The sequence below is a fragment of the Oryctolagus cuniculus genome, chromosome 7 (genome assembly GCF_964237555.1).
Source record: "Oryctolagus cuniculus chromosome 7, mOryCun1.1, whole genome shotgun sequence".
Classification (NCBI taxonomy): Eukaryota; Metazoa; Chordata; class Mammalia; order Lagomorpha; family Leporidae; genus Oryctolagus; species Oryctolagus cuniculus.
The window spans coordinates 140,878,481-140,888,278 of NC_091438.1; positions in this window are offsets into that span (position 1 = coordinate 140,878,481).

Sequence of the window (9,798 nt, forward strand, 5' to 3'; positions counted from 1 at the left end):
CTAAGGAGGGAGCAGCTGCCAGTGGGTAACCGGATCTGGGAGGAAGTCAGGGAGTGGTGTAGAAGGCGATGAGTCTGGGAAGAGGGGTACGGACCTTGAGGAATGAGGAAGGAAAATAAAGGAACAAGTTTGCAGGGTGTGGCTCTTGGTCCGGGCTGCATTTTTAGAATCAATGGGGAACTAACCAAACCCTGATGCCCGGAACCCCTGCAACTCCGTTCCATTAGAACCTGCAGACGTGGATTCTGTAAACACTCTCCAAGTGTGCAGACAAGGGTGAGAGCCGTTAACCCAGAGGAGCAGGAATGTGGCAGAGCTGCGTGCAGTTCTTCATTGTGCTTCACTGCTATTTTTTAAAGATTTACTTATTTATTTGAAAGGCAGAAATACAGAGAGAAAAGTAGAGAGAAATGTAAAGAGCGAGAGAGAGAGATTGAGATCTTCCATCAGCTTGTTCACTCTAGAAATGGCTACAGCAGCAGGAGTTGAGCCAATCCGAAGCCAGGAGCTTCATCCAGGTCTCCCATGTGGGTGCAGAAGCCCAAGGACTTGGAGCATCTCCTGCTGCTTTCCCAGGCACATTACCAGGGAGCTGGATCGGAAGTGCAGCAGCCAGGACTCGAACTGACACCCATAGGGGATGCCAGCACTGCAGACAGAAACTTAGCCTTCTATACCCCAGCACTGCCCCCACCTACAACTGTTTTATTATTGACTGTGTCTGTGGATGATTTCCACTGAACATTTCAAAATGGTAAAAACATTCAATTAAAAACGAATGTGTGGAGCTGGTTGTGCAGTGCAACGGGTTAAGCCACCACCTGAGACACAAGCATCTCATCTGAGTGCTGGTTCAAGTCCCGGCTGCTCCACTTCAGAGCGTGTTCCCTGCTAGTGAGCCTGGTAAAGCAGCCCAAGATGGCCTGAGTGCTTGGGTCTCTGCTACCCATGTGGGAGATCCAAAAGAAACTCCTGGCTCCTGGCTTTGGCCTGGCGCAGCCCCAACCATTGTGGCCATTTGGGAAGAGGACCAGCAGATGGAAGACCTCTTCCTCTCTCTATGTCTCCCTCTCTCTGGTAACTCTACCTTTCAAATAAATAAAATAAATCTTTTTTTTTTAAATGAATGCATTGTTAACCACAACAAAAACTCTCTGTCCCCATGGCAACTCTTCAGCAAACTGCACACAGAGTTCTCACCACCCCAAGTTAGCTTTGCTCTGGGTCAAACACGCTTGTATGCCATCTACCACCTGTCGCTCCCCCTCTTCGCGGAGGAACAACACAGGACCCTGCCTAGGCTTCATATCTGAGTCACGGCACCATTATGTCGCTCCCCCTCTTCGTGGAGGAGCGACACTGAACCCTGTCTAGATTTCCTATCCGAGTCACGGCACCATTATGTCGCTCCCCCTCTTCACGGAGGAACGACACAAGACCCTTCACTGTTCTTTTGTCTGCTCGGCCCTCCCCGGGTTTGCTGCTCGTTCTTCCCGGGTTGGCTACCGACCCTTCCACCTCCGTGGAAGGGCGGTTCCCCCTGCCACTTTCCCCACTTCCGTGGGGGAGCGGCACACCGCCGGCCGGCTCTCTCGGGGGCTGCACAGGTGTTCCTTCAGATAGATGTTCCTGGTGCATGTTGTCTCTCTCCTCCTTTATAGTCCTCTTCCACCAATCCCAACTCTGCTACTCACACGCCGAGTACGCTGCTCTCCTCCAATCAGGAGCAGGTCCTGCTGCTTATTGGTTGAACTGGAGGCAGCTGCGTAGAAGCTGTTTACTCCTCTCCCAGCGCCATATTGTGGGAGAGCAGATGCATAGAATAAGTCTTAATTCCAGTAACAGTCTAGTCCGAGTTGCTCCCCACAACCACCCTCTTTCTTCCCACACGGGATGTTATATAAGTCCACACAGACAGTGGGTGTCAAAGTCCACCAGTTATAGCTCAGGGCTCCTTTGATAGATAACAGAACAGAGACCCCCTGAGTCTGTGAAGTCCCCTGTGGAGTGACTCAGTTCCCTGGGGGACCTGCAGGAGATTGAAGAGGGTCATTGAGGATTTTCCCACCCCCACTTCTGCCAGACCTGGCCTCCCTGCCCCACCGCAGGCAGAAATTGTGCCCTGGCCTCCCTGGGGCACGTTCCTTCCTACCCACGTCCAGATCTGCCAACGCCAGCTCCTGGGAGTCAGGTGCACGGTCAGGTGGGGATAGACGCACGAGACCAGGTCAAGTGGGCCCAGGTCTGGTCGCGTGCCTGTGGTGTGGGCAGGGTAAGAGCATCCCTATTTACGGCAATGAACTTAAAGCTCCGAGGTCTCACAGCTGCCGTGGAGCGCGGTGGAGAGGCTCCTGGGCTCATGGGCTCTGCAGCCTGAACGCCCAGGTCTGAGCCTGCTCTGCTGCTGAGCTGGGCAATAGCTGACCCCTCTCTGTCTCTGCTCCTCGGAGCACGTGGAGACCAAGACACGCTGCTTCTCGGGGATGTGGGAGGACTGAATGAGCCAATGACGTGGGGCCGGGCCGAGGCCTGGCTTCTTGGCCACCTTCCCTGGAACTCACTCCCAGCCTGGGGAGGTCCACAGACACCTGTGAAGTGGGTGTTCGGAGGCGGCTGCAAGCTCTCCAGCAACCAGGAGAGGGGCCCTAGAAGACCAGAAGACGCCTCTCTCTCCGCTGGATCTACTGGAACAGAGCAGGTGACGGCCTCTCTGCTCACCGCAGCAGAGGCAGGAAACAACCCAGGGCACTGCTCTGCAGCGGCAGCCGTGTGCTGGAGACTTCTCTGGCCCGGACCCTGAGTGCGGATGGCTCGGTGGCACGAGGACCGGGGAGACCCAGGGGAGCGGAGCGCAGATTGCTCAAGCTGTGGTGAACGTGTTGCAGTTTCTCTTTTTATAGGTACCATGCTTTAAGCCCGGGTTTGTCTGACTCCAGAAGTTAACCTGGTGGGAGGCAGAAGGCAGAGGAAGGGACGAGATCTGGACTTGGGTGTTGAACTTCTGAACTCAAACCCCTGTCTCCGTGGTTTGATCTTGAACTTCCCAACTCATTTTTATTCCTTATTTATTTGAGAGGCAGAGACAGAGACAGAGACAGAGTTCCCATCTGCTGGTTGATTCCCAGAATGCCTGCAGCAGTAAGAGCTAGGTCAGGCTGAAGCCAGGAGCCAGGAACTCAACGCAGGTCTCCCAGGTGCGTGACAGGAAGCTGACCATTTGCGCTATCACTGCTGCCTCTCGGGGTCTGCACAGACAGGAAGATGGAATCCGGAGCCAGGCGGGGAACTGAACCCAGGCATCCGCCTGTGAGGCGTGGGTGTCTGAACCTGTGTCTTATCCTACGGGCTAAACACCCACCCCAGACCTCCTCCCTCTGGCTGCTGCTTCTGCAGAACAGAGCTAAGAGTCAGAGTCTTGAGGACACTCTTTGAACTTAAAGCTACAGCATCTTTTTCTTCCACAATTGAAACAGCTTTGTGTTTGCCTATATAAATAGTATGTGCTTGCTGTGATACATTTAAACAACACAGAAAACCAAAAGAAAATAAGTTAAACCACCCGGGAGCCCCTCCCCACAAAGGGGAACCCTTCGTGTTTCAGCGGCAGCTCCACATGCACCTGTTTGTGCTTCTAACAAATCCTCCGGACTCTAATATCCACCTTGGAGGGGCTGGTGCTGTGGCGTCGTGGGTTAAGCTGCTGCCTGTGGTGCCGGCATCCCATGGGTGCCCATTCAAGTCCTGGCTGCTCCACTTCCAAGCCAGCTCTCTGTTATGGCCTGGGAAAACAGTAGAAGATGACCCAAGTCCTTGGGCCCCTGCACCCATGTTTTGGAGACCTGGAAGATGCTCCTGGCTCCTGGCTTTAGATTGGCACAGCTCCAGCCATTGTGGCCAATTGGGGAGTGAACCAGTGGATGGAAGACTTCTCTTTCTCTCTCTGCCTCTCCTTCTCTCTGTGTGTGACTCTGACTTTCAAATAAATCAATAGATCTCCAAAAAATATATCCACCGTGGAGCCTTAACCGTGCCCGCTCTGCAGTATCAGGAATTCTTTCAAAATGCTGCCTTTTGGCCTTTTTTCCTTTCTCTCTCATCTCCCCTACCTCTTCCCCCAGTCCCCCACCATCCGGTTAATTTTCTTTCACAAGCTTCTTGGTATCCTTCCATAAGAACGATGAGGCTCACATAATCATAGAAATGCACGCATAGAATGATTGATTGCCTGCATAATAACAATCGGATCACATTAAAAATGCATACTCTTGGGGCTGGCACTGGCATCAGTTAACCACCTGTGTCAGGTCAGAGTCCCTGGGACTGTATCCCATCTCTGGCTCCTGACTCTGCTTCCTGCTAATGAGACCTTGAGAGGCAGCCGTGACGGCTCCTGTGGTTGGGTCCCTGTCACCCCACATAGGAGACCTGGACTGAGTTTTCTGCCTCTTGACTTCGGCCTGCCTCTGGCCATGGTGGGCATCTGGGGAGTGAGCCAGTGATGGAAGCACTCCCCCTCTCTTTATGTTTGCTGGTCTTACAACACAGCAAGAAAATTTCTCCAAGTCAGCAGACCCAGCTTGGGCTCTTTTTTTTTTTTTTCAAATACCATGACTTAAGATGACTCCAATATTAAACGGAAGGAACTTTTTTTTTTTTTGAAAGGCAGAGTCAGAGAGAGAGAGAGAGAGAGAGAGATACCTTCCATCTGCTAATTCACTCCCCAAATGGCCATAATGGCTGGAGCTGAGCTGATTCAAAGCCAGGAGCTTCTTCCAAGTCTCCCACGTGAGTGCAGGGGCCCAAGGAATCAGGCCATCCTCTGCTCTTTCCCAGGTACAATAGCAGGGAACTTGATCAGAAGTGGAGCAGCTGGGACACAAACCGGCACCCAGCGGGATGCCGGCGCTATAGGCCATGGCTTTAACCTGCTGTGCCACAGCGCCAGCCCCAAAACTCATGGTTTTTAAGAGCCACATAGCATTCCATGGTAAGGAGTGCTGCCATCTTTTATTTTTTTATTCCTCTCCGGATAGGCATTCATTTTGTTTCCAGTTTTGCTAGCATGGACAAGGCTGCCAACCAAAAATGTTTTGTACTTAATCCTTCTGTATTTGTTTTAATTTCTGCTATACAGATTCCAGGAGTAGGGTTGAGGGTCCAAAAGTGTGCATGGTGTTTATTTTAATGGTGACGGTGAAATTGTGTTGGCAGTGGTAAGGATGCAGCCATCACCAGCCGCACAGGCCACACCCCACCACCGCCTGTGCATCTGCCCAAGGCTGCTTCTTCCTCGAAACATTTTTCTCCCCATGATGGACCAGCAGCCAACTCAAGCCAGCCTCATTCAGCTTAAATGGGGAACACTGGGCCAACTCTGCCAAGACCTTCCTCTCCCTCCAGGGTCCATGGTGAATGGGGTCAAACCAGCTCAAACCAGTTTAAACCAGATCAAAATGTAGTGAGTCCAATCAAGTTTGCATTTTCTTCCAGACTTTCCAGCTTTTCTCAATCTCTCCATGGTTTCCTGGGAGCGCAGGCTCCCGAGCAGGTGACTCACCCCCACCGCTCCGCACACAGCCACAGCGTCACACACCAGCTCCATGTGTAGTCATAGCCTGAGTCACGCTCTCCTGGCTGCAGGGAACCGCCCCACACTGATGCAAGGAAGAGGGAATTTCCTGGCAGGACAGGGCAGTGTCCCGGTGAAAAGGAATTCAGCCGCGGGGAAAACAGAGCCAGGCAGTGGAAGGCGCCGGGGAGCTGAAGTGGCTGCCGCTCTCTTTCTTCCCTTCGTCCTGGCTTTGCTCCCCGGTGGACCACAGGATCTAGAAGGGGAACTGTGCTACTGAGGACCAAGCCCCTCCGCAGCCAGCCCCTCTGGAGTGTCCGGGGATGCTCACCCTTGGGGGCTGAGGCTCTCGGGCCCCCATTGGCTCCCTCGCAGGTGCACGGTGGCCGGCTCCCCTTCAGAGGCCCCTGAGAGCCCTGGCACGTGGTGGCATCTGAGCTGCACATGGTGGGGGCTCTCTAAGGGACAAAGGACCAAATTATGGATACAAAAATGCTGGGCCTTGAAAAGGACTTAAGGCAGAGTGAGGACCCTGAGGTTTGAGCTTCATCCACTTCATGATGAATCCGCCTCTGACATGGAAGCAGCTAGAAGCAAGCACTTGGCCGCGCATCGACCTCAATCGGGGCCTTCTCTGCACACTGCCGTCCCCTGTGGGCAGTGGGAGGGCTGGGGGTCATCAGGGGAAGGAGGGACGTGGCATCAGACAGCCCTGGCTGAGATGGCTCTGTCACCAGCTGTGTGACCAGCAGCAAGTCTGGGCACGGCTCTGCATCTCTCTTCCAGGAAATGGGAGTAAGAACGCCCCCTCCACCTCGCAGAGGTGTTGAGGAAATGCAAGGAAAGGGGGCCTCGCCGGGCTGGTGGGACAAGGCTGGTGTCAGAGCCAGAATGGAGCATGGGAGCTGTGGCCAGGAGGAGCTCCAGCCTCTGGCCAAGGCGGAGAGGACAGGGGAGGAAGACGCTGGCTGCTCTCTTCTTCCTGCCCCCACTCTCGCCTGTCTGTACTGGCAGATGCTAGAGGGAAAATCGAGCCAGGACAGGATGGAAGGCAGCCCATGGAAGTCAAATGAGCGAGGGTGAGACAAGAATTGCATCTGGGGACAGATGTGCCCCGTGCTGGTGCCCGATGAGGTGTGATCTTAGCATGGGGCACACACATGGTAGGTTCTCAGAGCTGGAGCCAGCTGTCCAAGCAGGTAGGTGGGATTTGGACAGGGGAGGAGAATATTCCAGGTGGAGGAGCAGGCTATGCAAAGGCATGGTGGTGAGCTGCAAAAAGTCCTCTGGCACTAGTGTGCAGGAGGCGCACAGAGGGTTTGGAACTGTAGGAAGGTGAATTCTGGAAGGTTCTCACGGGCAGGCTAAGGTGCTTGATCTTCATCCTCCATGGAATGGACTGCCACAGGGCAGCATCAGGCTCAGTAAATCAGGTACAAAGGGGCTGTGTGGGCAGCGTGGGCAGCAGATTAGAGGAAGCGAGGGAGGCCATCAGGGCTGTCACCTTGTTAGTGGAGATGGGTGGGATAGAGGTTCTTGTCTCTGTGCAAGAAAGAATTCAAGCATGAGACCGAGAGGAGTGGGAAGCAGGGTGGCAAGGTTTAATGGGGGCAGGAGCATCCGTCAGAAAGGGTGGGAGCTCTCCAGACAGAACCCGAAAGACAGCCCAGCTGGTCAGACCGGAGGAGGCAAGGTCACATGGCGTAATGGAGAGAAGATGTCTGACAGGCCAGGCTGGCGGCCTGGGAGGGAACCGAGGCAGTGGACAGCACCAAGGGCTGCTGTACACCCGCCAGAGGAAAACGTGGGGCAGGTGGCCCACGTCAGGGCTGACAGTGCCCCCCAGTCCATGACCCCCGGAGACCCAGCACGTGACTTTATGTGGAAATTAGGAGTTTGCAGACATATAGGAGCTCAAGATGGAGCCATCCTGGATTTAGGGTGCGCTGTAAACCCAGTGCCAGCTGTCTTCATAAGCGGAGGACGCAGATGCCGAGAAGTTCATGAGGCAGAGACGGGAGCACGGCTTGGTTTCAGACTTGTAGCCTCCGAAGCTACGAGAGAATATGTTGATGCTGTTTTAAGTCACTAGTTAATGGTACTTTTAAAAAAGTTTGTTTATTTTTACTTATTTGAAAGGCAGAGCAATGGAGACAGGGGTGGGATAGAGAGCTCTCCCATCACTCTTCCCCTCAATGCCTACAACAGCCAGGGCTGGGCCAGGCTGAAGCCAGGAACCAGGGACCCAATCTGGACCTCCCCCATGAATGATGGGGGACAAGTACTTGAGCCGTCACCTGCTGCGCATTAATGCGTCACAGAGTGCGCATTAGCAGGAAGCTGATAGGGCCTGTAACCAGGCTCTTGGATATGGGATGTGGTGTCCCAATCGGTGGTTTAACACACTGCACTGAAACGTCCACCCCTGTGGCACTTTTGTACAGTGGCCCTAGGTAGCTAACCTGGGGAACTCGAAGCTGAAGATCTCCGGCCATTAAATGCACAAGTCTCTCTTCCTCTGCTTGCTCACCTGCCACCGCCCTGAGCCGGGCTACCCTCACCTCTCCTGAGACCACAGCCTCCTGGGGCACACTGATCCAGCTGTCCCTTCAGCACACTTGGAATGATTCGTGTCTCCCAGTTCTATTATGCACAGGTCGGGGCGGGGGGCGGTCAATCACACTGTCTCGGGACCTGTTGTCACTTGCTCAAGGCGCCTTCTTTCCCTGGGCTGAGGCTGTGACTCTGTGCAGCAGACTTTCTCTGCTCCTGCCAGGCGTCCCCGGGATAGGACCAGTCACAGATGGCTTTGTAAGCTTCCTCCCCAGCTTGGAGCTTTCTCAGAACCCAAAGAACACGCGGTTCCGATCCTAAACTCTTAGGAGGCTTGGTGTGTGGCTGTTCATTCTGAGACTTTTTTCACTTCCCCAATCCAGACACAAGCCAAGGTGAGCAAGCTCTCCTGCTACTCTGTATGCTGGTGGGCGGGGGATGGACATTTTTTTCTAGCTCATTCTTTTACTGAAGACATAGCTCTGCCCAGGGCTTAGAATTCTCTCTCTGTGTGTGTGTGTGTGTGTGTGTGTGTGTGTGTTGTGTCAGATCACTGACCCTGTCTCCCTTGAGCCAGGAATCTCATGTCTGGTCCCCAGATGACTATTAAAAGCCAACCTAGGGGACGGGCATGGTGGCACAGTAGGTAAAGCCACTATCTATGATGCCAGCATCCCATTTGGGCAGTGGTTCGAGTTCTGAGCTCCATTTCCGATCCAGCTCCCTGCTGACATGCCTGGGAAAAGCAGCAAAAGGTGGCTCAGATACTTGGGCCCCTGCACCCATGTGGGAGACCCAGATGCAGCTCCTGGCTCCTGGCTTCCACATGGTCCAGCCCTGGTGGTTGTTGAGGCCATTTAGGGAGTGAATCAGTAGATGGAAGATTATCTATCTATCTATCTATCTATTTATCTATTTATCTCTCTGGCTTTCAAATAAATAAATCTTTAAAAAAAAAAAAAAGCCAACCTTGGGGGCAGGAGTTTGGCACGGCAGTCAGGACACTGTTGGGGACACCTGCGTCCCATGTCAGAGTGCCTGGGTTCAAGTCACAGCTGCACTTCCCGTTACATCCCGAGAGGCAGCAGTGATGACTCAGGTACCTGGGTCGCTGCCACCCATGAATCCCAGGCTCCAGTTGGGTCTGGCCCAGGCCTGGCTATGTGGTATTTGGGGGTGGAGGGTAGGGGTGCAATGAAGCAATGGATGGGAGATCTGTGTTTGTCTGCCTTTGAAACAAATAAAAAGTAAAAACCCAACTACGTCTTTACCCCCAGGACAACCCCAAAGTCAGCTCCACCCGTGGGTCCCTCTTTCTTATGTGCTCAGCTACGCATCCCCGGGGGTGGGGGTGGGTTATGTGTCAGCCAGGGGTGGGGGTGGGTTATGTGTCAGCCAGCAAACCTAGGTGTTGTGTTGGGAGGCTTTCATGGTGTGGAAGCGCAAGTCCTGGCGATTTCACACTCCTCTGTCCCTGGACTGGGTCCTGGCTGTCGGCAGCCCCACCCTTGCCCTTCTACTCCTTCCCGCGCTCTCCTCCACTGTGAGGGGAAGCCTGCACGCTGCATTTCCCAGATTCCCTTTCCAGTTGGGTTTCAGCGACATCCTGAGGGTGGGAGGCACTCCTGCTGGAGAGGCAGGTTGGGGACTGTAGGAGCTTGCGGCGGCAGGGAAGG